Raw genomic sequence first — 26,650 nt, 5'->3', positions numbered from 1 at the left:
TTTGAAAATTAGTGGCGAGCAGCATTCATAGTTGCAACCAAGGTGGGAGTAGTGCACTGTTAATTCAGTCCACTACTCCACAGGTCATAGCATATAAAAAAAAAGTTTCCCACCCACCGAAGAATAGCCAAATTAAACACTGTATTTCTCCCCCAGAATAAAATACACCAAACCAGGTTTCTTTAAACAACAACATTAACTATTTATTAGAAAATAAATAATAGGTCTTAACTACTGACAGGATAAATCTTTACATGAAAAAAGCCCTTAATCCTCATGCACATACACATACATTCAAAAAGAAACTGTTAACTGGTTTTAAATGGGGATTTTGGATTATAACTGTTTCTTAGGAATAGAAGAAATTTAAAAAATTGAGGTTCACCTACATCCTACTGAAAAGGATGTTTTCAGTAAGGTGAGGTGTCCCAGAGTTGAATAGTCAGATGCTACTCAAAGTCTCTCCAGGTGAGGTTAGAACATAGAACATAGAACAGTACAGCACAGTACAGGCCCTTCGGCCCACGATGTTGTGCCGAACCTTTAACCTACTCTAAGATCAAACTAACTACCTACCCTTCATTCTACTATCATCCATGTACCTATCCAAGAGTCGCTTAAATGCCCCTAATGTATCTGCTTCTACTACCACCGCTGGCAGCGCATTCCACGCACCCACCACTCTCTGTGTAAAGAACCTACCTCTGACATCTCCCCGAAACCTTCCTCCAATCACCTTAAAATTATGCCCCCTGGTGATAGCCCTTTCCACCCTGGGAAAAAGTCTCTGGCTATCCACTCTATCTATGCCTCTCATCGTCTTGTACCCCTCTATCAAGTCACCTCTCATCCTTCTTCGCTCCAATGAGAAAAGCCCTAGCTCCCTCAATCTTTCTTCGTAGGACAAGCCCTCCAGTCCAGACAGCATCCTGGTAAATCTCCTCTGCATCCTCTCTAAAGCTTCCACATCCTTCCTATAATGAGGCGACCAGAACGGAACACAATATTCCAAGTGTGGTCGAACCAGGGCCTTATAGAGCTGCAGCATAACCTCGCGGCTCTTAAACTCAATCCTCCTGTTAATGAAAGCCAACACACCATACACCTTCTTAACAACCCTATCAACTTGGGTGGCAACTTTGAGCGATCTATGGACATGGACCCCAAGATCCCTCTGTTCCTCCACACTACCAAGAATCCTGTCTTTAAGCCTGTATTCCGTATTCAAATTTGACCTTCCAAAATGAATCACTTCACACTTTTCCAGGTTGAACTCCATCTGCCACTTCTCAGCCTAGCTCTGCATCCTGTCAATGTCCCATTGTAACCTACAACAGCCTTCCACACCATCCACAACTCCAGCAACCTTCGTGTCATCAGCAAACCTGCTAACCCAGCCTTCCACTTCCTCATTCAAGTCATTTATAAAAATTACAAAGAGCAGAGGTCCCAGAACAGATCGTTGTGGAACACCACTGGTCACCGAGCTCCATGCTGAATATTCTCCATCTACTACCACCCTCTGACTTCTATGGGCCAGCCAATTTTGTATCCAGACAGCCAACTTTCCCTGAATCCCATGCCTCCTTACTTTCTGAATGAGCCTACCATGGGGAACCTTATCAAACGCCTTGCTAAAATCCATATACACCACATCCACTGCTCTTCCTTCATCAATGTGTTTTGTCACATCTTCAAAGAATTCAATAAGGCTTGTGAGGCATGGCCTGCCCCTTACAAAACCATGCTGACTGTCTCTAATCAAACCATGCTTTTCCAAATAATCATAAATCCTGTCTCTCAGAATCCTCTCCAATAATCTGCCCACTACCGACGTAAAACTGACTGGTCTATAATTCCCAGGGCTATCCCTATTCCCTTTCTTGAACAAGGGAACAACATTTGCCACCCTCCAATCATCCGGTACGACTCCAGTGGACAGTGAAGACGCAAAGATCATCGCCAAAGGCGCAACAATCTCTTCCCTCGTTTCCCGTAATATCCTTGGGTATATCCCGTCTGGCCCCGGGGACTTATCTGTCCTCATATCATTCAAAATTTCCAGCACATCCTCCCTCTTCACCTCAACCTGTTCGAGCATATCAGCCTGTTCCTCCTCCGACTCCAGGCACAAGTTCCCTCCACTATCCCTGATCGGCCCGACCCTCACTCTGGCCATCCTCTTGTTCCTCACATCAGTGTAGAACGCCTTGGGATTTTCCTTAATCCTACCCGCCAAGACTTTTTCATGTCCCCTTCTCGCTCTCCTGTTGATGAACAGTCTGTGATGGGTAGGTGTTCACGGCAATTTAACTGCAGCAGGCATCACATAGGTCTTCCATCAGAGGTGTGTCTCCCCCTGGTTGAAAAACAGCTCAGAAGAAAGGACAAATCTCGGGGGTTCTGTTGGAACTGCTGACCTTACTGTCCTTTTACAAGTTTAACTTCCTTTCAAAACACCCATAAAGTTAAACTCTTTGTTCTGAACTTCCTTTCAAAACATTGCTGGAATTCCAATTATTATTGTAGGTGTCTTTCACTGAGCAACATCCTTTTTTTTCAGTTTTTTTTTAAACACATAGAAGGTCAAGATTTTAGCACAAAAACAAAACCTTCTGTGACTATATATTATGTATATATATGTTCCAGTTAAATTATCTTAGAAGCCCAATTTTTCTTTGCATATTTCTTGTAATCCTGTGAGTCTTAGAATAGTTCACATACCAAAGGAAAAAGTAACATTATATGGTAGCAACTGTAAGGCATTTGGATATCTCTTGAATTTTTGTTATGCTGTGTGGCATGTGTTAATATCTCCTGCATTTCTGTTCGTAAGTAAAATGTTACCAGTTGTATTCTGGAGCAGCATGTGTAACTCACCCGGGTGGTGAAGACATGGAGGCAAAGGACATCGGAACGAAGGGAGAAGAATTCTGACAAAAGACGTCATCACTGGAGTTCATATTGGACTTTTTTTTAAAGAAAATGTAAATGAACTAGGACCCCCACATCTGCACAGGCAGACAGACGAATCAGGACATACCACTGATGTGATAGCCTGGGTTGTTAGAATATCAAACAGCCTGTCTGCAATCACACTCAGGGACAATGGCCTTTTGGAATATGTGTGAATGGTTTCCTTCTTGCCTTATCAAGATGCAGATATTAAATACATGGGTGATATGTACCTAAGACCAACCCTGCTGACAGCAGGATATGACCACATGCAGGTGGTCTTGCATAGCAAGGGTAGGATTGATAAGGCACTGAAACCCAATTCAAAACATTACCTTATATGTTGAGGGACCAGGGTCAGAAAGGGGTATAAAGCCACAACTCACAAGGACATTGTTGCTGCAGCCGGGAAGTGTGACTTGGTCAGTCACAGGAAGTCTTGCGAAAGACATCGTTCAGTGGACCTGACCACCCGGGAACGAGTTTCTGTATGCGGGGCTACTGAAAAACTGGTGTTGTAAGTATATACTATTGCTTGGTAAGTTAATAAAGGTGTTCCACATAAAGTGGAAATTGTAACCAAAGTCTGTTTTGTGCGATTCATACTCAGTACGGGGTCAGAACCTTAGAGGGAAGTGGACCCTTTTTTAAGAGTCTGACACAATGTTTGTGATATATTTTTTCTGAAGACCACCAAATATTACATCGTGGCAACATTTGATTTTTTTCTAAGAGCGCACTAAGAGAGAACATACGAACATATGAATTGGGGAAGAAATAGGCCATTTGGCCCCTCTAGCATGCTCCACCATTCAATAAGATCATGACTGATCTGTTTGTGTCTTGAATTCCACGCTCCCATCTATCCCCAATAGGAATCTATCTACCTTCTGCCTTAAAAATATTCAATGACCCCGCTCCCCACTACCCTCTAAGGCAGAGAATTCCAAAGTCGCACAACCCTTTGAGAGAAAAAATTTCTCCTCATCTCTGTCCTAAAAGGGTGATCCCTAATTTTAAAACAGTGTCCCCTAGTTCTGGATTCACCCACAAGAGGAAACATCCTTTCCACATCCACCTTGTCAAAACTTCTATCAAGTCTCCCCTCACTCTTCTAAACTCTTGTCGTAAGATAACTCGTTCATTCCAGTATCCCCTCTGAACCACCTCCAACGCATTTACATCCTTCCTTAAATAAGGAGACCAAAACTGCACACAGTATTTGAGATGTGGTCTCACCAATGCCCTGTATAACTGAAGCAAAACATCCTTACTTTTATTTTCAATTCCTCTCATAATAAAGAATAACATTCCATTAGCCTTCTTTATTGAACAGACAGACACATGTTGGTATGATATCATAGCTATTACAGAATCATGGCTTAAGGAGGGACAGGAACGGCAGCTCAATGTTTCTGGTTACAGGGCTTTCAGATGCGATAGGGAGAGGGATAAGAAAGGAGGGGGAGTGGCAATTTTGGTCAAAGAAACAATTACAGCTGTGAGGAGGGATGATATGGTGGAAGGTCATTCAAATGAGGCCATATGGCTTGAGCTAAGGAACAAAAAAGGGGCAATCACACTGCTGGGAGTGTACTATAGAACCCCAAACAGTCAGAGGGAGATAGAAGAGCAGATATGTTGGCAAATCTTTGAGAAGTGCAAGAACGATAGGGCAGTAATAGTAGGGGATTTTAACTAGCCCAATATTAACTGGGATAGTTTTAATGTGAAAGGAATTGACGGAGCAGAATTTTTGAGGTGCATTCAGGAGAACATTTTTGGCCAGAATGTAGCAAGTCCGACAAGAGAGGGTGCAATTTTAGACTTAGCTTTAGGAAATGAAGATGGGCAGGTGGAAGGAGTGGCAGTGGAAGAGCATTTTGGTGGTAGTGATCATAATTCAGGAAACGGACAAGGATAGAACAGGAGTTACAGTTCTCAATTGGGGCAAGGCCAATTTTACTAAACTGAGGAGTGACTTAGCGAAAGTGGATTGGAAACAGCTACTTGAAGGCAAATCAGTGTCAGAGCAAAGGGGTGGAAGGTTATCGGGGTTAGGTGGAAATGTAGAGTAATCAGTTCAACCATGAACTTACTGAATGGTGGAGCAGGCTCAAAGGGCCGAGTGGCATACTCCTGCTCCTAATCCGTATGTTTGTAGAGCAGTGGGAGGCATTCAAAGGGGAGATTCAAGGGGTTCAGAGTAAACATGTTCCCACAAAGAAAAAGGGTGTAACGGCCAAATCTAGAGCCCCGTGGATGTCAAGGAGCTTACAGGGTAAGAAAAGGCAGTAAAGGAAAGCTTATGTCTGACATTGAGAAAGCAATACTACAGAAAGCCGAAAGGAGTATAGAAAGTGGAGAGGTGAAACCAAAAAGAAAGGAAATTGGGAAAGCTAAGAAAGAGCATGAAAGAATATTGGCAAGCAAAATCAAGGTGAACTCAAAGATGTTTTATCAATACATTAAGAGTAAGAAGATAACATAGAAACATAGAAAATGGGAGCAGGAGTAGGCCATTCGGCCCTTCGAGCCTGCTCCGCCATTCATTAGGATCATGGCTGATCATCCGTAACCTGTTCCCGCTTTCCCCCCATATCCTTTGATCCCTTTTGCCCCAAGAGCTATATCTAATTCCTTCTTGAAAACATACAATGTTTTGGCCTCAACTGCTTTCTGTGGTAGCGAGTTCCACAGGCTCACCATCTCTGGGTGAAGTAATTTCTCCTCATCTCAGTCCTGAAAGGTTTACCCCGTATCCTTAGACTATGAACCCTGGTTCTGGACTCCCCCACCATTGGGAATATCCTTCCTGCATCTACCCTGTCAAGTCCTGTTAGAATTTTATAGGTTTCTATGAGATCCCCCCTCACTCTTCTGAACTCCAGCGAATATAATCCTAACCGACTCAATCTCTCCTCATACGTCAGTCCCGCCATCCCAGGAATCAGTCTGGTAACTTTGCTGCATTCCCTCTATAGCAAGAACATCCTTCCTCAGATAAGGAGACCAAAACTGAACCCAATATTCCAGGTGTGGCCTCACCAAGGCCCTGTATAATTGCAGCAAGACATCCCTGCTCCTGTACTTGAATCCTGTCGCTATGAAGGCCAACATACTATTTGCCTTTTTTACCGCTTGTTGCACCTGCATGCTTACCTCAGTTACTTGTGTACGAGAACAACCAGGTCTCATCGTATATTCCCTCTCTCAGTTTATAGCCATTCAGATAATAATCTGCCTTTCTGTTTTTGCTACCAAAGTGGATAACCTCACATTTATCCACATTATACTGCATCGAAGGATAGAGTAGGGCCCATAAAAGACCAAAAAGGTAACCTAAGTGTAGGGGCAGAAGAAGTTGGAATTGTTCTGAATGAATACTTTGCGTCTGTCTTCACAAAAAAGGGGGAAAATGCAGATATTGTAGTTAAGAAAGAGGTGTGAAATATTGGATGTGATAAACATAGGAAGAGAGGAAGTGTTAATGAAAGTTGATAAATCACCATGACTGGATGAAATGTACCCCAAGCTGTTAACAGAAGCAAGAGAGGAAACAGCAGAAGTTCTGTCCATCATTTTCCAGACCTCACTGGATACAGATGTGGTGCCAGAGGATTGGAGGATTGCTAACGTTGCACCTCTGTTTAGAAAGGGAGCGAGGGATAAACCAAATAATTACAGGCCAGTCAGACTAACCTGGGAAAATTATTGGAAGCAATTCTGAGAGACAGGATAAACTGTCACTTCGAAAGGCATGGATTAAGCAAGGACTGTCAGCATGGATTTGTTAAGGGAAGATCTTGTATGACCAACTTGATCAAATTTTTTGAAGAAGTAGCAAGGAAGATAGATGAGGGTAGTGCAGTTGATGTGGTCTACATGGATTTTAGCAAGGCTTTTGACAAGGTCCCACATGGCAGACTGGTCAAAAAAATAAAATCCCATGGGATCCAGGAAAATGCAGCAAGGTGGATACAAAATTGGCTCAATGGCAGGAAACAAATGGTAATTGTTGACGGCTGTTTTTGTGACTGGAGGGTTGTTTCCAGTGGCATTCTGCAGGGCTCAGTACTGGGTTCCCTGGTTTTTGTGGACTATAATAATGATTTGGATGTAAATGTAGGGGGCATGATTAAGAAGTTTGCAGATGACACAAAGATTGGTTGTGTAGTAGATAGGGAGGAGGATAGCTGTAGGCAGCAGGAAGATATTGATGATCTGGTCAGATGGGCAGAAAAGTGGCAAATGGAATTGAACTTGAAGAAGTATGAGGTGATCCATTTGGGGAGGTCAATCAAGGCAAAGGAATACAAGATTAACGGGAAAATACTGAGAAGTGCAGAGTAAGTGAGGGATCTTGGAGTGAATGCCCACAGATCCTTGAAGGTAGCAGGACAGGTCAATAACCACAGAATCACAGAATTGTTACAGCGCAGAAGGATGCCATTTGGCCCATCATGTCTGCACCGGTTCTCTGAGTTTCATTCCCCTGCCTTCTCCCCATAACCGTGCACATTCTTCCTTTTCATATAACTGTCTAATTCCCTTTTGAATGCTTCAGTTGAACCTGCCTCCACCACGTTATCAGGCAGTGCTTTAAGAAGGCGTATGGAATCCTTTCCTTTATTAGCCGAGGTACAGAATATAAGAGCAGGGAGGTTATGCTGGAACTGTATAAATCATTGGTTAGGCCATAACTTGAGTATTGTGTGCAGTCTGTTCACCTCACTACAGAAAGGATGTAATTGCACTGGAGAGGGTACAGAGGAGATTTATGAGGATATTGCCAGGACTGGAAAAATGCAGCTATGAGGAAAGTTTGGATAGGCTGGGGTTGTTCTCCTTGGAAAAGAGAAGGCTGAGGGTAGATCTGATTGAAATGTACAAAATTGTGAGGGGCCTGGATAGAGTGGAGGTGAAGGGTCTATTTACCTTAGCAGAGCAGTCAGTGACTAGGGGGCATAGATTTAAAGTGATTGGTAGAAAGATTACAGGCAAGATGAGGAAAGCCTTTTTCACCCAGAGGGTGGTGGGGGTCTGGAACTCACTGCCTGAAAGAGCAATTGAGGCAGAAACCCTCAACTCATCTAAAAGAAGTCTGGATATGCACCTCAAATGCTGTAATCTGCAGGGCTGCAGACCAAATGCTGGAAGATGGAATTTGACATGGTGGTTCTTTTTTTGGCCAGCACAGTCACGATGGGCCAAGTGGCCTCTTTCTGTGCTGTAAACTTTCTATGATTATATTCGATTACTTGCTGTACCTACATAGTAGTTTTTGTTGACTCATGCACTAGAACACCTAGATCCCTTTGCACCTTGGAATTCGTCAGTCATTCTCCGCTTAAATAATACTCTGCTTTTTTATTCTTCCTGCCAAAGTGAACAAATTCACATTTTCCCACATTGTACTCCATCTGCCAGATTTTTGCCCACTCACTCAACTTATTCATATTGCTCTGCAACCTCCTTATATCCTCTTCACAACTTACTTTCCTACTTATCTTTGTGTCATCTGCAAATTTAGCTACCATGCCAATACTCCCCTCATCTAGGTCATTGATATAAATTGTAAAAACTTAAGGCCCCAGCACAGACTCCACTCGTCACATCCTGCCAATCAGAAAAGGACCCATTTATGCATACTCTCTGTTTTCTGCCAGCCAGTCAATCTTCTAACCATGCTAATATGTTACGCCCTACACCATGAGCTCCGACTTTGCACAATAACCTTTTTGTGACACCTTGTCAAATGCCTTCTGGAAATCCAAGTACAGTACATCAACGGGCTCCCCTGTATCCACAGCGCATGTTACTCCTTCAAAGAACTCCAATAAATTGGTTAAACATGAGTTACCTTTCACAAAACCATGCTGATTATTCCCGATTACCTTGAGTTTTTTAAGTGCCGAGCTACAGCCTGCTTAGTGATCAATTCTAACACTTTCCCCTTCTTAAATAGAGGGGTTATATTTGCTACTTCCCAGTCTGATGGAACCTTTGCTGAATCTAGTGAATTTTGAAAAATTAACACCAATGCATCCACTACCGCATTAGCCACCTCTTTGAAAACCCTAGGATGAAGTCCATCTGAACCCAGGGATTTGTCAGCCCACAGCTCCATCAATTTACTCAGTACCACATCCCTGGTGATTGTAATTTCACCGAGTTCCTGTCTTCCTTCCACCTCCACAGAAGCGGTGGCGGTGAGAGGAGCCGGGTATAAAAGGAGCGGAGAGCAAGGCCCGACACAGAAGCAGCGGTGGCGGCGGTGAGAGGAGCCGGGTATAAAAGGAGCGGAGAGCGAGGCCCGACACAGAAGCAGCAGCGGCGGCGGTGAGAGCTCTGTTCTGTTCTGTGGACCTGCTTGACCAGCAAAAATCGAAGTGTGACGTCACAGGAGGGCTGGTAAGTGATTGGTGGGTATTTCTTTCCTTCTTCCATGTCTCGTGTTGTTTTTTCTTGTTATTTTTGGTTTTGGTAAGTTAAATCAGGCGACATCATTACAGGTTAAGAGTACACTTAAATAGTTATTTTTTCAGAAATACTGTGATCCAAATTAATTAATTACAACAAATATTGATGGCTGGGCAGGCAATGTGTTGCAGTTGAAGTATGTGGGAGCTGGTGGACGCTGGTGCGATCCAAGTGTTGGCTGCTCAAGGAACTTCAGCTCCAAGTTGATGAGCTGGAGTCTGAGCAGCGGACACTGCGACACATCCGGGAAGGGGAGAGTTACCTGGACACTGTGTTTCAGGAGACAGTCACACCCCTTAGATTAATTACATCCAATTTGGACCGTGATCAGGGGCAGGATGGTGTGACTGGGAGTGAGGCAGGTATGGGGATCCAGAATTTAGCTTTGGAGGAGCCTCAGCCAGTGCCCTTATCCAATAGGTACGAGGTTCTTGCTCCCGGTGTGGATGAGAGCACAGGCTGCAGGGAGGATGAGCGAACTAACCACAGCATCGTGGTTCAGAGTGCCATTCAAGTGGGGGGAGAAAAGAGAAATGTAGTTGTAGTAGTGGATAGCATAGTTAGGGGAATAGATACTGTTCTTTGCAGCAAAGATAGAGAGTCCCGAAGGCTGTATTGCCTACCTGGTGCCAAGGTTAAGGACATCTCTTCTGGACTGGAGAGGAACTTGGAGTGAGAGGGAAAAGATCCAGTTGTTGTGGTCCACGTAGGTACCAACGACATAGGTAGGACTAGGAAAGTGGTTCCGCTGAGGGACTATGAGCGGCTTGGGGCCAAATTAAAAAGCAGAACCACAAAGGTAATAATCTCCGGATTACTACCTGAGCCGCATGCTAATTGGCATAGGGTAAATAAGATTAGAGAGGTAAATGTGTGGCTCAAAGATTGGTGTGGGAGAAATGGGTTCCGATTCATGGGACACTGGCACCAGTACTGGGGAAAGAGAGAGCTGTTCCGTTGGGATGGGCTTCACCTGAACCATACTGGGACCAGTGTCCTGGCGATTTGTATAAACTAGGGTTGTAGATAAGGCTTCAAACTAAATAGTGGAGGGGAGGGTTCAATTGAAGGGAAGTTTAAAAAGTCAAATAGTAAAGAGAGAGCAGAGGTACAGGGTAGTGAAGGAACATACATTAATCAGAGAGTGACAGGATGGGACAGAGAATACAAGCACAAGAGTACAGCAGAAATTAGAACCAGAGTTGGTAAAAATGGTAAAAAGTCGAAGCTTAAGGCTCTTTATCTGAATGCACGTAGCATTCGTAACAAAATAGATGAGCTGACGGCATAGATAGAAATAAATGACTATGATTTGATAGCTGTCACTGAGATGTGGTTGTAGGATGACCAAGACTGGAATCTAAATGTTCACGGATATTCAACGTTCCGGAAGAATAGGCAGAAAGGAAAAGGAGGTGGGGTAGCTTTGCTATTAAAGGAAGGGATCAGTGCAGTTGTGAGTAATGATATAGGTGTAATGGATTGTAGAATCAGTTTGGGTGGAAATAAGGAATAGCAAGGGAAAGAAATCATGAGTGGGAGTGGTCTATAGGCCCCCGAAGAGTTGCCTCTCTGTTGGACAAGATATTAATCAGGAATTAATGGAGGAGTGTAAGAAGGGCACTGCAGTTATCATGGGCGATTTTAATCTGCATATAGACTGGACAATTCAAATTGGCACGGGTAGCATGGAAGATGAATTTGTAGACTGCCTCAGGGAGTGTTACTTAGAGCAATATGTCGCAGAACCTACCAGGGAACAGGCTATTTTAGATTTGGTATTGATAATGAGTTAGGATTAATAAGAGATCTCATAGCTAAGGATCCTTTAGGGGGAAGCGATCATGACGTGGCAGAATTTCAAATTCAGTTTGAGGGTGAGCAACTCGGGTCTCAAACCAGTGTCTTCAACTTAAACAAGGGCAATTACAGAGGTATGAAGAAAGAGTTGTCTAAAGCTGGCTGGGAAGATAAACTACGGGGGAAGTCAGTAGATGAGCTTTGGCAGACCTTTAAGCAGATATTTCATGACACTCAGCAAACATTTATTCCAGTCAGAAGGAAGGACTCAAAGAGAATGATGAACCACCCGTGGATAACAAAGGAAGTTAAGGAGAGTATCAAATCAAAATCAAAGGCGTACAATGCGGCGAAAATGAATGGTAGGTCAGAGGATTGGGAAGCTTTTAGAAACGAGCAGTGGATGACTAAAAAACTAATAAAGAGGGAGAAAATTGATTATGAGAGTATATTGGCTAGAAATATAAAAACAAACAGTAAGAGCTTATATGGGTATATTAAAAGGAAGACAGTAGCTAAAGTAAGTGTGGGGCCCTTAGAGGATGAGAATGGGAAATTAATAACAGGGAACAGGGAAATGGCAGATAATTTAAACCAATATTTTGCATCAGTCTTCATGGTGGAGGACACGATAAACATCCCAACAATAATACATGAACAAGGTGTAAATGGGAGGGAGGAACTTGTAACAATCACTATCACGAGGGAAAAGGTGCTGGACATACTGATGGGACTAAAGACAGACAAGTCACCAGGACCTGATGGCCTTCATCCAAGGGTTTTAAAAGAAGTGGCTGCAGAGATAGTGGAGACATTGGTCATAATATACCAAAACTCACTAGATTCCGGTAGGGTACCAGTGGATTGGAAAACCACTAATGTGACACCTCTATTCAAGAAAGGAGGGAGGCAGAAAGCGTGAAACTATAGACCAGTTAGCTTAAGATCAGTCATTAGGAAAATGCTTGAGTCGATTATTAAGGAAGAAATAGCAGGTCGTTTAGAAAAACATAATGCTATCAAACAGAGTCAACATGGCTTTATGAAAGGGAAATCATGTTTGACAAATTTGTTAGAGTTCTTTGCGGATATAACAAGCAGGGTGGATAAAGGGGAACCAGTAGATGTTGTGTATTTGGATTTTCAAAAGGCGTTTGATAAGGTGCCACATAAAAGGTTATTGTACAAAATAGGAGCTCAGGGTATTGGGGGTAATGTATTGGCATGAATTGAGGATTGGCTAACACACAGAAGACAGAGAGTCGGGATAAATGGGTCTTTTTCAGGTTGAAAATACGTAACTAGTGGGGGGTGCCACAAGGATCGGTCCTAGGGCTTCAGCTATTTACTATCTACATGAATGACTTAGAGGAAGGGACGGAGTGTAGTGCAGCTAAATTTGCTGACGATACAAAAATAGATGGGAAGGCATGTTGTGATGAGGATACAAAGGATCTGCAAAAAGATATAGATAGGTTAAGTGAGTGGGCAAACATTTGGTAGATGGTGTTCAATGTGGGGAAAGTGTGAGGTAATCCACTTTGGTAGGAAGAATAAAAAGGCTGATTATTACTTAGCTGGAGAAAGACTACAAAATATTGCAGTACAGAGGGATCTGGGTGTTCTTGTACATGAAACACAAAAGGTTAGCGTGCAGGTGCATTAAGTAATTAGGAAGGCAAATGGAACTTTGGCTTTTATTGCTAGGGAGTTAGAGTTTAAAAATCGGGAAGTCCTGTTACAACTGTACAGGGTGTTGGTGAAGCCACACCTGGAGTACTGCATACAGTTTTGGTCCCCGTATTTAAAGAAGGATGTACTAGCATTGGAGGCAGTTCAGAAAAGGTTCACTCGGCTGATTCCTGGGATGAAGGGGCTGTCTTATCAAGAATGGCTAAACAGGTTAGGCCTTTATTCATTGGGGTTTAGAAGAATGAGAGGTGATCTTATCGAAACATATAGATTTTAAGGGGGCTTGACAGGATAGATGTTTCCACTAGTGGGGGAATCCCGAACTAGGGGACATAGTTACAGAATAAGGGGCACACATTTAAAACTGAGACGCGAAGGAATTTCTTCTTTCAGAGGGTGGTGAATCTCCAGAATTCTCTATCTCAGAGTGTTGTGGAGGCTAGGTCACTAAAAGTATTTAAGGAGGAGGTAGATAGATTTTTGAAATCTCAGGGAGTCGAGGGTTAGGCAGAGCAGGCCCGAAAGAGAAGTTGAGGTCTGGGACAGATCAGCCATGATCTTATTGAATGGCAGGGCAGGCTTGAGGGGCTGAATGGACTACTCTTGCTCCTATTTCTTATGTTCTTACGTTCTCCTGATTTATAGCTATAACTAGAATGATTTTTGTATTCTCTATACTGAAGACAGAAGCAAAATATTTGTTCATTTCATCCGCCATTTCCTTATTATCTACTATTAATTCCCATTCTCATTCTCTAAAGGACCAACACTCTACTTATTTTTTTCCTTTTTAAATACCCATAGAAACTCTTACTATCTGTTTTTATTTTTCTAGCTAGCTTTCTCTCAGACTCTAATTTCTTTTTCCTGATTAACCTTTTAGTCATTCTCTGCTGTTCTTTACATTCTGACCAATCATCAGACCTGCCATTCATCCTTGCACAATTATATGCTTTTTCCTTAAGTTTAATGTTTTCCTTAACTTCTTTAGTTAACCACGGACGGTGGGTCCTCCCCTTAGAATTTTTCTTTATAGTAGGAATATACTTATCCTGGGTATTCTGAAATATCCCCTTAAATTTTTGCCACTGCTTCTCTACTAATCTATCTCCTAGTCTAGTAACCCAGTTCATTTCAGCTAGCTCAGCTTTCATGCCCACGTAGTTGCCCTAGAACAAGAAACTGCCGATAGCCTACCTGGAGTGACTGAAGATCCGGAGGACAGCAGCTGGCAGGAGACCCCAGAGCAGTTCAGCAAGCTGGGCTGCTCATGACCCTAGGAGGTGTTGAAACTCTTTGAGTACCTAGGCAATTTCCCACGAGATCAGCACTGTCAACTAATATGGCAGTGTCGAAAAATTTGAAAAAGAAGTAGTACAACCATTACTGCTTTAGCTTTCTTTTTTTTGTTTTGTGGATGGACATAAGCTGAAAAGGGAGAGAACAGCTCAACAGCTCCACTGGAATCCAGTACAAATCAAATAGCTGGTAGTGGCAGCTGCCAGTACTGCAAGATGCACATTTTTTAAAAACATGAACAAACCACGTAAACAAAGAACTGCTCTCTTGGTTTTATAGAAAAACAAACTGTGCAAACAAAGAAAACTGTAGTCTCTCACTCTTAAAAGGGGCAGCCCTGCAAAAAAAAACCTGTCGAAAAAAGAAAACAGAGAACTGTACTGTGAGAAAGAAAACCTGTAAAAAGTTCTATATTTATAAAAAAAAAGTAGGATCATTCAGAAAGTGCCTTTCAGGTATCCAGCTATGGACAGGAAGCTGTCAGACATAGTGTCTGAATTTAAACTGTTTCGACAATGGTTGTAACTGTGTTTCCTGGATCAAGAAGTGAGTGAACCAGAGAAACAAGCTGTGAAAGTCAAGATCGCACTGGGCACTGAGGGCCTGCAACAAATCAATTTACCAGGATTGTGAGCCGAGGATCAGAAGGACCATAGCAAACTATGGACATTGATGGAGGAGCAACTGAAGGCAAAGATCAATTTCCGGGTACAGATGCTTTAGCTTATGAACTGAGAATCACAGAATCACAGAATTGTTACAGCACAGAAGGAGGACGTTTGGCCCATCATGTCTGCACTGTCTCTCCAAAAGAGCAGTTTATCCAGTGTCACTCCCCTGCCTTCTCCCCATTCTTCCTTTTCAGATAGCAATCCCTTTCCCTGTTGAATGCCTTGACTGAACCTGCCTCCAGCAGGCAGTGCATTCCAGATCCTAACCACTTGCTGAGTGAATAAGCTTTTCCTCATGTCACTATTTCTTCTTTTGCCAATTACCTTAAATCTGAGCCCTCTTGTTCTCGATCCCCCAACCAATGGGAACAGTTTTTCCCTACCTAGCCTGTCCAGACCCCTTATGATTTTGAATATCTCTATCAAATCTCCTCTCAGCCTTCTCTTTTCCAAGGAAAACAGTCCAAACTTCTCCAATCTATCTACATAACTGAAGTTCCTCATCCCTGGAACCATTCTCATGAACCTTTTCTGCACACTCTCAAATGCCTTCACATCTTTCCTAAAGAGTGGTGCCTAGAACACAATACTGCAGTTGTGGCCGAACCAGTGTTCTATGCAAGTTGAACATAACTGCCTTGCTTTTGTACTCTATGCTTCTATTAAAAGCCTAGGATGCTGTATGCTCTATTAACTGCTCTCTCAACTTATCCTCCCACTTTCAAAGATGTATGTACATGTACACCCAGGTCCCTCTGCTCCTGCATCCCCTTTAGATTTGCACCCTTTATTTATATTGTCTCTCTGTGTTCTTCCCGCCAAAATAAACCACTTCACACTTCTCTGCATTATATTTTATCTGCCACTTGTCCACCAACCTGTCTGTGTCCTTTTGAAGTTCTACACTATCCTCCTCATATTCACAATGTTTCCATGTTTTGTATCATCCTCAAATTTTGAAATTGTGCCCTGTACACCAAGGTTGAGATCATTAATATATATCAGGAAGCGCAAGGGTCCTAACACCGACCCTTGGGGAACTCCACTACACACCTTCCTCCAGTCCAAAAAACAGCCATTAACCACTACTCTGTTTCCTGTTACTCAGCCAATTTTGTATCCATGTTGCGACTGTCCCTTTTATTCCATGAGCTTTAACTTTACTTATAAGTCTGTTATGTGGCATTTTACCAAATGTTTTTTGGAAGTCCATGTACACCACATCAACAGTATTGCCCTGATGAACCTTTCCTGTTACCTCATAAAAAACTCCAGCAAGTTAGTTAAACACGATTTGCCCTTCACAAATCCATGCTGTCTTTCCATAGTTAACCCGCATTTGTTCAATTGACTATTAATTTTGTCCTGACTTATCATGTTTCGAAGCTTCCTCACCACCATGGTTAAACTTACTGGCCTGTAGTTGCTGGACTTATTTTTATGCTCTTTTTTTGAATAAAGGTGTAACATTTGCAATTCTCCAGTTTTCTGGCACCAACCCTGAATCTAAGGAAGATTATGGCCAGTGCCTCCAAAATTTCCACTCTCACTTCCCTCAGTATCCTTGGATGCATCTCATCTGGTCCGAGTACCTTATCGACTTTAATTACAGCTAGCCTATCCAATACCTCCTCTTTATCAATTTTAAACACTTCAACTGTCTAAATTACCTCTTCTTTCATTATGACCTTCATAGAATCTTCTTCCTTGATAAAGGCAAGATGAGTCCATTGACCAGTTTGTTGCAAGGTGCTGAGACAACGATCAAGAATGCGACGTTGCAGATATTGAATTGTCAGAATGAGTTATATAGCTAGTAATCATGTCTACTCCACTAGAGTCCTTTCAAAAAGACCGACTAGAAAAGAAGAAAGGGCACATCATAAAAGCATTACTGAATTATGGAAGCAAATTTGAAGCCATCAGCCTGGGTGCCAACCATTGCAAGCGTTAGGGGTGGCTATGACGATTGGCATGCTAACCAAGGCTCGGAGGTCTGCTAAGTCTTGTGGCAAATATGGCCTGACTCATCTAATTCGCAGTTTTCCAGTGTACCAGGACCTTTGCAAAGCTTGTGGCATGTGAGGACATTGGGCAAGGCAGTGCAGAAGGCCGAGCTCAGGTGCTGCACACGGGAATGGTGGCAAATCACATGCAGAGAGAACATCTGCAAGACAGGATGGTAAACGCGACAAATGGTATGCCAACACACAACAAAAGCCCAAGCAAGTACATCAGGTCAGCAGAGAGACAGATTGCCAGGAACACATGGATGAAGAATGCACTCATGCGAACAGCGAGCAAGCATTTCACATAGTTAATTTGGATCAGCATGTCAATGTTGGAGGCATTTGCCATGATTGGGATTATATATCCACAGAAGAGTGGCAAGCATAAACTCAGAGTGCAAATCAACACCAGAGCAAGTGCAAATATTCTATCCATCTGTATCCTGAAGGACATTAAAGAAATGGAAATCTATAGTATGACCCACCACGGCTGGGCTGACTACCTACAATGGTTCTCCAATCAAGTGCATTGGAACAATAACATTGCAGTGCAGCCATGGGAGCTCCAAATGGCTACAACAAATGTTTTATATTGTAGACACAACCAGACCAGCTTTTGCAGGACTTCCAGTATGCCAAGGTCTACGAATTGCCACAACACATGAAGTCAATAATGCACCAAAGATGGTAGAAAATATCCAGGTTGAGTGTATTGGGTTGGTCCATGTAAACGATGACACAAAGGCTGGGAGTCTTGACACAAAGAGGCGATATGACCGGGAGTCTCTCCTCAGGCTTCAGGTCATTGCAGCATATGCCCAGAGGCCAGAGGGATTGCCTGTGATTGGTGAACTTGCCAGTCATTATTTTTCTAAGCTTTCCAAACAAGAGAAGATGAAAATATCATATGACAGGCAAGCAGGACTAGAATTAGCTCAAGTGAGAGTAGGACAGAAAGTCAGCATCCTCAATTGTGTCAGGAACTTGGTATCCTGCAGCGGTTGTTAGGAAATGAGATCAGCCAAGATCGTACAAGATCCAGGCAGCCAATGGTACGATTCTCAGGTGGAACTGAAGTCAACTAAGAGAGCTGTACAACAACACTACACGTGACAATTCCGGACACATTCAAAGACAAAGCTGAAGATGAAAGTACAGAGGCTATGAGGACAGAGGAAGAGCATGCTAACTGGAGTTCTGAGTCACCAGAGTCTCAGAGGAGTTGTCAACACAAGCTCAGCTCTGGGAAGAGATTTATGATAACAAGATCTGGACGAATAAGCAAGCCTCCTCTACTTTTTAGAGAGTGTTAAACTTGCTTACTTGTCAATAACGTTTTATTTTAATCATCTATAGTTAGTCCAAACCGCAACATAATTCTATATTGCACATACATTTTTATCTTTGGAAAAAAGGGGGATGTTGTGGCACGACCTTAAGCTGTAAGTGAAGGTCACCAGAGGAAGTGATGTGGATCACACATGACCAGGGAGTTGTGGGTGTTGTTACGAGAGTGCTTCTATCGTATGTAAAATATGTTTTTAAGGACTTATAGTTCAATTATCGACATTGATTCATCTGGAAGCTTGAAGAGATGCTGAACTTTGTGGTTTTTTTTAAAGACATCAGCAGAAGGTTCCTGGACTTGGCTTATAAACAAGCCCTAACTGGAATGCACCTGTTTTCAGATAAAATACCAGCAGGAGCTTGTTGTTTTGACTTGGAGAATATGTTTACAGAGAAGTGACAGATCAAGATTTATAGGGGTCAGGAGACTTAATTCTTGTGATATTGTTTTGGTTTTGCTTTGGACAGTGAGTTGGAAGGTAAACTGCTTGGAAGACAGTTTTTTTTTGCCTGCCTAGGTAACCCAGCTCATATCTTTCTCTCTCTTGGAAAGAAACCCTGCATATCCAGTGTGTCAGTCTCTTCTTTCCTCCTGTATTTGAAGAAACCTTGCGTATCAAATGTACAGGAACTGAAACCCCTGTTGCCACACTTATGCTGTAAGGCCTGTCTGAAACCTCTATTGCTGCACTTCTTGGGAAGGATACCCAAACTGATTTTCAACATCACCTAAAAAGAACTGTTCTAGGAAGATCCGGGTGACAGCTGTCTATATGCATTTTGGACACCAAACCAAAACAAAGGACATCTTTCTATATCTTCTCTTCCTTCTTCAATAATTAGCAAGTATTTAACCCTGGTGTTTTTTTTGTCTGTTTTTTTTTGTAATTGAGTTCTAAGACGCAAATTCCTTTATATTTCTGGTTAACCTGTGTATGTGTGTGTTTGAGTGTGAGGGGCTAAGGTAAAAAGGGAACTTTAATGTTTCAATCTGGGTGTTTATGCTTTACTTCATTACTGATTAAGACTTGTTTTATAATAAATTGATAATTTTGTTGTTTATTAAAGACCTGATTGATGTGTTTTATTTTAGAAAAAAATAGAGTATATGATTGACCATATCGGTAAGTGGGAAAATTTAAATATATGTTGTGATCTGTGGAGAAGTAGGACTAAAATAAACAGTGCACTCCTCTCACCTCAGTCCTAACAATATAGCCCGACAGAGTGAGATGTGTGTAGGTGTGGCTTGTGTAGTAGCTATATGTTCCAGATAAGTTATAATAAAAACCCACATTTTCTTTAGATATTACTTGTAGTCCTGTCAGTCTTACAATAGTTCACATACCAAAGGAACAAGTAATATTACAAAGTCCACCCAGCCAATGCCCATCTCCAGTAAAAGAGAGCCTAACAAACTCCCCTTCACGTTCAATAGCATGATCATTATTGAATCCCCCACCATCAACGAATGGGGTTACCATTGATCAGAAACTTAACTGGACCAGTCACATAAATACTGTGGCTACAAGAGCCTGGGAATTCTGCAGTGAGTAACTCATCTCCTGACTCTCCAAAGCCTGTCCACCATCTACAAGACATGAGTCAGGAGAGTGATGGAATACTCTCCACTTGCCTGAATGGGTGCAGCTCCATCAACACTCAAAAATTCGGCACCATGCAGGACGAAGCATCCCACTTAATCGGTACCTCATTTACCACCTTAAGCATTCATTCCCTACATCACTAGTGCATCATGGCTGTATATGTGCCCTCTGAGATGAACCGCAGCAATTCACCATGGCTTCTTCAACAGCACCTCCCAAATACACGACCTCTACCATCTAGAAAGACAAGATCAGAAGGCACATGGAAACACCATCACTTGCAATTCCCCTCCAAATCACACACCATCCTGACTTGGAAATATATCACCTTCATTGTTACTGGGGCAAAGTCCTGGAACTCAATACCCAACAGCACTATGGGACTACCTTCACCACAAGGACTGCATCGGTTCAAGAAGGTAGTTCACCAACACTTTCAAAAAGACAATTAGGGATGGGCAATAAATGTTGGCCTAGCATCGATGCCCAATTCCTGTGAATGAATTAATAAAATGCAAAAGATAGCAAAAACACTCAGGAAGCAGGCTGAAGTAGCAGTATTTATTGGCATCGCCACCTCCCGTAAATTCCTGGATATATGTTTTAGACTGCTGGAGAATTTTGGAGGCATTTCTTCAGCTGTTTTAGCTGAGATTTGAGAACTGACTTTTGGTACATCTACACTGTTTTATTACATTGGCTACAGTAGTATTCAGAAACATGAGGATGCTGCTTGGAGTGTCATTAAGGGTGTCACATTAGGGGACAACAGTGCTGTGAATGCTCAAAGAAGAGGGTAAGTCAGGGAAGAGTTTTTTAAATTCTTTCATGGAATGTGGGCGTCGCTGGCAAGGCGAGTATTTGTTGCTCATCACTATTTGCCCTTGACAACTGACAAGTTGGCCATTTCAGAGGGCAGTTAAGAGTCAACCACATTACTGTGGGTCTGGAGTCACATGTAGGTCAGACCAGGTAAGGACAGCAGATTTCCTTCTCTAAAGGATATTAGTGAATCAGATGGGTTTTTACGACAATCGATGGTAGTTTTATGGCACCATTACTAAGACAAGCTTTCAAATCCAGATTTTTAAAAATTAATTAATTGAATTTAAATTCCACCAACTTCTGTGGTGGGATTTGAATCCATGTCCTGTAAGCATTAGCCTGGGTCTCTTAATTACTAGTCCAATGACATTGCCACTACACAACCATTGCCCCAGAGAACTTACAGAATGCTAACAGGTGTTTTGGAACAAAATGTCATACCTGAACATATGAGAGGAGCTATGTATGAGGAAGCTCTGCTTCAGCAGGCTGGCAGTCACTGACCTATGTCACCTGTTGCAGCTGGAATTGACTTCAAGCACTAGGGTTACCAAAGCATTCCTGTGGCTGTAAAGGTAACCCTGGCCCCCGATCTCTATACTACAAGCTCTTTTGAGATTGTAACGGGTGACATTAAAATATATGTGTTACGACCAGGTGAGAAAGGGGTCTAGGGGTTCCCTCTCAGCCTTTGCCTGGTTTAACCGTAACAAGGTTTAATTTTAAAAACACTGTGTTTTAGCTCCCCCCCCCCCCCCCCCCACCTGCTCAGTGGATCCTTGTTCCCTGCTTTCCAATTGTAAGGCAAAGAAATCAATCAGACAAGTTTCCTTAGATTTAAACAAAAAGGTGGAAGGGGGGTTGTCATGCTCTGAAACTATTGAACTCAATGTTCAGTCCGGTAGGCTGTAGTGTGCCTAATCGATAGATGAGATGCTGTTCCTCGAGCTTGCGTTGATGTTCACTGGAACACTGCAGCAATCCCAGGACAGAGATGTGAGCATGAGAGCAGGGGGGAGTGTTGAAATGGCAAGCAACCGGAAGCTCAGGGTCCTGCTTGCGGACTCCGCTCAGTCCGCAAGCAGGACCCTGAGCTTCCGGTTGCTTGCCATTTCAACACTCCCCCCTGCTCTCATGCTCACATCTCTGTCCTGGGATTGCTGCAGTGTTCCAGTGAACATCTACGCAAGCTCGAGGAACAGCATCTCATCTACCAATTAGGCACACTTCAGCCTGCCAGAATGAACAGTGAGTTCAATAATTTCAGAGCATGACAACCCCCCATTTTACTTTCATTTTTAGTTGTTTTTTCTTTTTTCATTTTTTCTTTTTTACATTTTTACAACCTTTTTTTGCATTTATTTCATTTCATCTTAGTTTGTTCAGTTTGCTTACCCACTGTTTTTTTTTCATGTTTGCACTTGCTGCTGTTCAATATTCAGTCCGTTAACACCTTTTCTGTACTAATGCTTTGTCTTTCAACACACCATTAACATATTGTTTGCCTTTGCTTCATGACCTTTTGGTCAGCTATGTGGCCTTGTCTAATCTACACCTTCTCCTTTGTTATCTCTTGCCCCACCCCCACCTCACTTGCTTATAACCTGTGACATTTTTAATATTTGTCAGTTCCGAAGAAGGGTCACTGACCCGAAACGTTAACTCTGCTTCTCTTTCCACAGATGCTGCCAGACCTGCTGAGTGGTTCCAGCATTTCTTGTTTTTATTATAGGAAAGATTCTGTCTGCTTAAAGTTTGAGTAAGGAGTTGGTGTTAAATCTTTTGTGTTAAGAATGTTAAATGACTTTTTTTTTTAGTTTTTGGTTTTATTACAGGCATTTGAAAGGGCGCCTGAAGAAAGAACAAGAAAAATGACATAATTTACATAACTTTTTTTAAAAAGCACGTGCTATTCTGTTCTGTGTGTAGTTAATAAGTATTATAAGTTAATAAGTCTGAGTTAAGTTTATACTATTAAGGTTAATATGCCTGTTAAGTTGAAAAACTGGAAATTTCATTTGTGGCCACAATGAACTTTCAAGTTTATTATGTCAAGTTCTGGAGGAGTCTTCAGTTCTGGACACAAGACTCGTTCATATTACATTAGCAGTTTTGATTTTTAAATATTTATTGCAGTGAATTGGAATTTGGAATCATCTTTGTTATAAAAGAATCCTGGCATTAGGAACCTCTTACAAAAGATGCTAAAAATTTAAAAACAATTGCAGTTTGATCTAAAATGCCGTCTTTCCTGATGGAGATGCTTTCCTTTGAAGATGATAATGTTACTAATGATTTTGTTGTTTTCAAACCCTAAGGATACCAAAAGGATTGAAAAAAGGTTTAAATTGGAGTAGTTCTTTTCGATCAGAAAAAAGGTTACGTAAAGTGACGCAGCTGAGAATGTTTTGCTCTGCCCCCTTGGAGACAAACAAAGAACTTAACCCTGCTGCAACTATTGTTTTTCCATTTAATCCACCACACAATTTTTGCATTGCTGAGAGTAAGATTTATACATATTGGACATTATTAAATTTTAAATTTCTAAATGGACAGATATAAGTGGACAAATTCACCCATTGGGCTCAGGGGCAGAGCCACAATGGATTCTTTTTTAAGCAGGTGACGGTAGATTCCAAGGCCATATGAGAACTGATGCCACAGCAAGAGATCCAGCAACTTTAAGAATTCAAGAACTTTAATCTACCAGGTGTGTCAGGTTTTGACAGCAAAGGCCCTCCAGGGACCTTTTGTGCCAAATTCATTGGGGGGGTGTACAAGGGAAGGAGCCAGTAATCAAACCAGCACTCAAAATTTATTAAACGGACATGAAGCACCAACCCCCACGGTTACCCCACACCCAAATTACCGACGAGTAAGGTTACGACCCAGCAGCCACAAGTGACTGATCTCCCTTGCCCTGCCTTAACTGCAGGACCAGAAAATTGACTTGCGATAATAAAAACTAATAAAATTGTATATGGTAATATACAGCATGAGTTGGTACCGGTAATATTGAATATCTCAGAATCCAGCTACCTGACTGGTGCCCTGAGAAGACCTGAGAGTTGTACAAGGTACAACTGCAACAATTGTTGAGACAGGAATTTGGTAATGAGAAAATAATAAAGGGAAAGAGACATAAACGTAGTTCAGTGAATGACGCAGACACAGTCCTTAATACAGGAACTTCAATTGTCAATACTATAGATTTGGAAAATGTGAACCAGAAGGTTAGAACTCTCAGTCAGCTAGTAAAAGATATTTTGAAAAAGGAACAAAAGGCACAGAAGTGGTGTAGCTAAAGTAGGACAGGATCTGACAAAAACAGTGACAGGACTGGTGAGAATACGGGAAGGTCATGCTCATACTATTAATGATATCATAGAAAAGGTAAAGGAGGTCCACGACATTTCAAAAAATGAAAGTGTTTGTAGTACATATGGTCCGTGGATGTTAGAACAAACTAAGGAAAATTGGAGGCAAATTAATGCAGGACAGGTACCAGTTTGGATCAATGACACCCAGTTGGAATACTTAGCTAGTCACACAAATGATAAAATTACCAGGTGCCAACTCAGAAAACTTAAGGTATGGAAAGGTCAGGAATGTGTAAATACCAGATCTATGAGTATTGGAGTCGTGTTGGGAATACCTGTAATTCTGAGAGACAGGTTAGGGATGCAATTATATGACGTAGAAAATATAGGGGTGATAAGTGGAAAGGAGTACATAAAATACCATGATATTTTATCTTACGTTATTGAAATTGGAAAAGAGGTAGTTGGAACAACATTGTCTGAGTGTAAAAGCAAAATACTGCGGATGCTGGAAATCTGAAACAAAAACAAGAAATGCTGGAATCACTCAGCAGGTCTGGCAGCATCTGTGGAAAGAGAAGCAGAGTTAACGTTTCGGGTCAGTGACCCCTCTTCGGAACTGACAAATATTAGAAAAGTCACAGATTATAAGCAAGTAAGGTGGTGGTGGGGCAAGAGATAACAAAGGAGAAGGTGCAGATTGGACCAGGCCACATAGCTGACCAAAAGGTCATGAAGCAAAGGCAAACAATATGTTAATGGTGTGTTGAAAGACAAAGCATTAGTACAGATTAGGTGTTAATACACTGAATATCGAACAGCAGCAAGTGCAAACCTGAAAAAAACAGTGGGTAAGCAAACTGAACAAACTAAGTTGAAATGAAATAAATGCAGAAAAAAATTGTCAAAAATGTAAAAAAGAATGTTAAAAAAAGGAAGAAAAAATAACTAAAAATGAAAGTAAAATGGGGGGCTGTCATGCTCTGAAATTATTGAACTCGAAGTTCAGTCCGGCAGGCTGAAGTGTGCCGAATCGGTAGATGAGATGCTGTTCCTCGAGCTTGCGTTGATGTTCACTGGAACACTGCAGCAATCCCAGGACAGAGATGTGAGCATGAGAGCAGGGGGGAGTGTTGAAATGGCAAGCAACCGGAACCTCAGGGTCCTGCTTGTGGACTGAGCGGAGATGTTCCGCAAAGCGGTCACCCAGTCTGCGCTTGGTCTCCCCAATGTAGAGGAGACCACACTGTGAGCAGCGAATACAGTATACTACATTGAAAGAAGTACAAGTAAATCGCTGCTTCACCTGAAAGGAGTGTTTGGGGCCTGGGATAGTGAGGAGAGAGGAGGTAAATGGGCAGGTATTACACCTCCTGCGATTGCAGGGGAAGGTGCCCTGGGACAGGGACGAGGTGGTGGGGGTAATGGAGGAGTGGACCAGGGTGTCGCGGAGGGAACGATCCCTTCGGAATGCTGACAGGGGAAGGGAGGGGAAGATGCGACTGGTAGTGGCATCACGCTGGAGGTGGCAAAAATGGCGGAGGATGATCCTTTGGATATGGAGGCTGGTGGGATGAAAAGTGAGGACAAGGGGAACCCTGTCACGGTTCTGGGAGGGAGGGGAAGGGGTGAGGGTAGAGGTGCGGGGAATGGGTCGGACACGGTTGAGGGCCCTGTCAACCACAGTGGGGGGAAATCCTCGGTTGAGGAAAAAGGAGGTCATATCAGAAGCACCGTCATGGAAGGTAGCATCATCAGAGCAGATGCGTCGGACGGAGAAACTGGGAGAATGGAATGGAGTCCTTACAGGAGGTAGGGTGTGAAGAAGTGTAGTCGAGGTAGCTGTGGGAGTCGGTGGGCTTATAATGGATATTGGTAGACAACCTATCCTCAGAGATGGAGACAGAGAAGTCGAGGAAGGGAAGGGAAGTGTCAGAGATGGACCATGTAAAGGTGAGAGAAGGGTGGAAATTGGAAGCAAAGTTGATAAAGTTTTCTAGTTCGGGGCGGGAGCAGGAAACGGCACTGATACAGTCATCAATGTACCGGAAAAAGAGTTGGGGGAGGGGGCCTGAGTAGGACTGGAACAAAGAATGCTCGACATATCCCACAAAAAGACAGGCATAACTAAGACCCATGCGGGTACCCATAGCGACACCTTTTACTTGAAAGAAGTGTGTGGAGTTGAAGGAGAAGTTGTTCAATGTGAGAACAAGTACAGCCAGGCGGAGGAGGGTGGTGGTGGATGGGGACTGGTCGGGCTTCTGTTCCAGGAAGAAGCGGAGAGCCCTCAAACCATCCTGGTGGGGGATGGAGGTGTAGAGCGATTGGACGTCCATAGTGAAGAGGAGGCGGTTGGGACCAGGAAACTGGAAATTGTCAAAATGACGTCGGGTGTCAGAAGATTCACGGATGTAGGTGGGAAGAGACTGGACCAGCGGAGAAAAGATAGAGTCTAGATAGGAAGAAATGAGTTCAGTGGGGCTGACACAATGGGTCTGCCGGGACAGTCCCGTTTGTGGATTTTGTCTGAGTGTAGTCTGGAAAACCAGGTGGTCATATGTCCTCATCCTATATATATATAAAACGGCAGAATCAAAATGTGGATTCAATGCCACTTAATTTGGCAACTTAAGAAATTA

The sequence above is a fragment of the Heterodontus francisci genome, chromosome 14, assembly GCF_036365525.1.
Source record: "Heterodontus francisci isolate sHetFra1 chromosome 14, sHetFra1.hap1, whole genome shotgun sequence".
In the NCBI taxonomy this organism is placed as follows: Eukaryota; Metazoa; Chordata; class Chondrichthyes; order Heterodontiformes; family Heterodontidae; genus Heterodontus; species Heterodontus francisci.
This window is presented reverse-complemented; position numbering follows the sequence as displayed.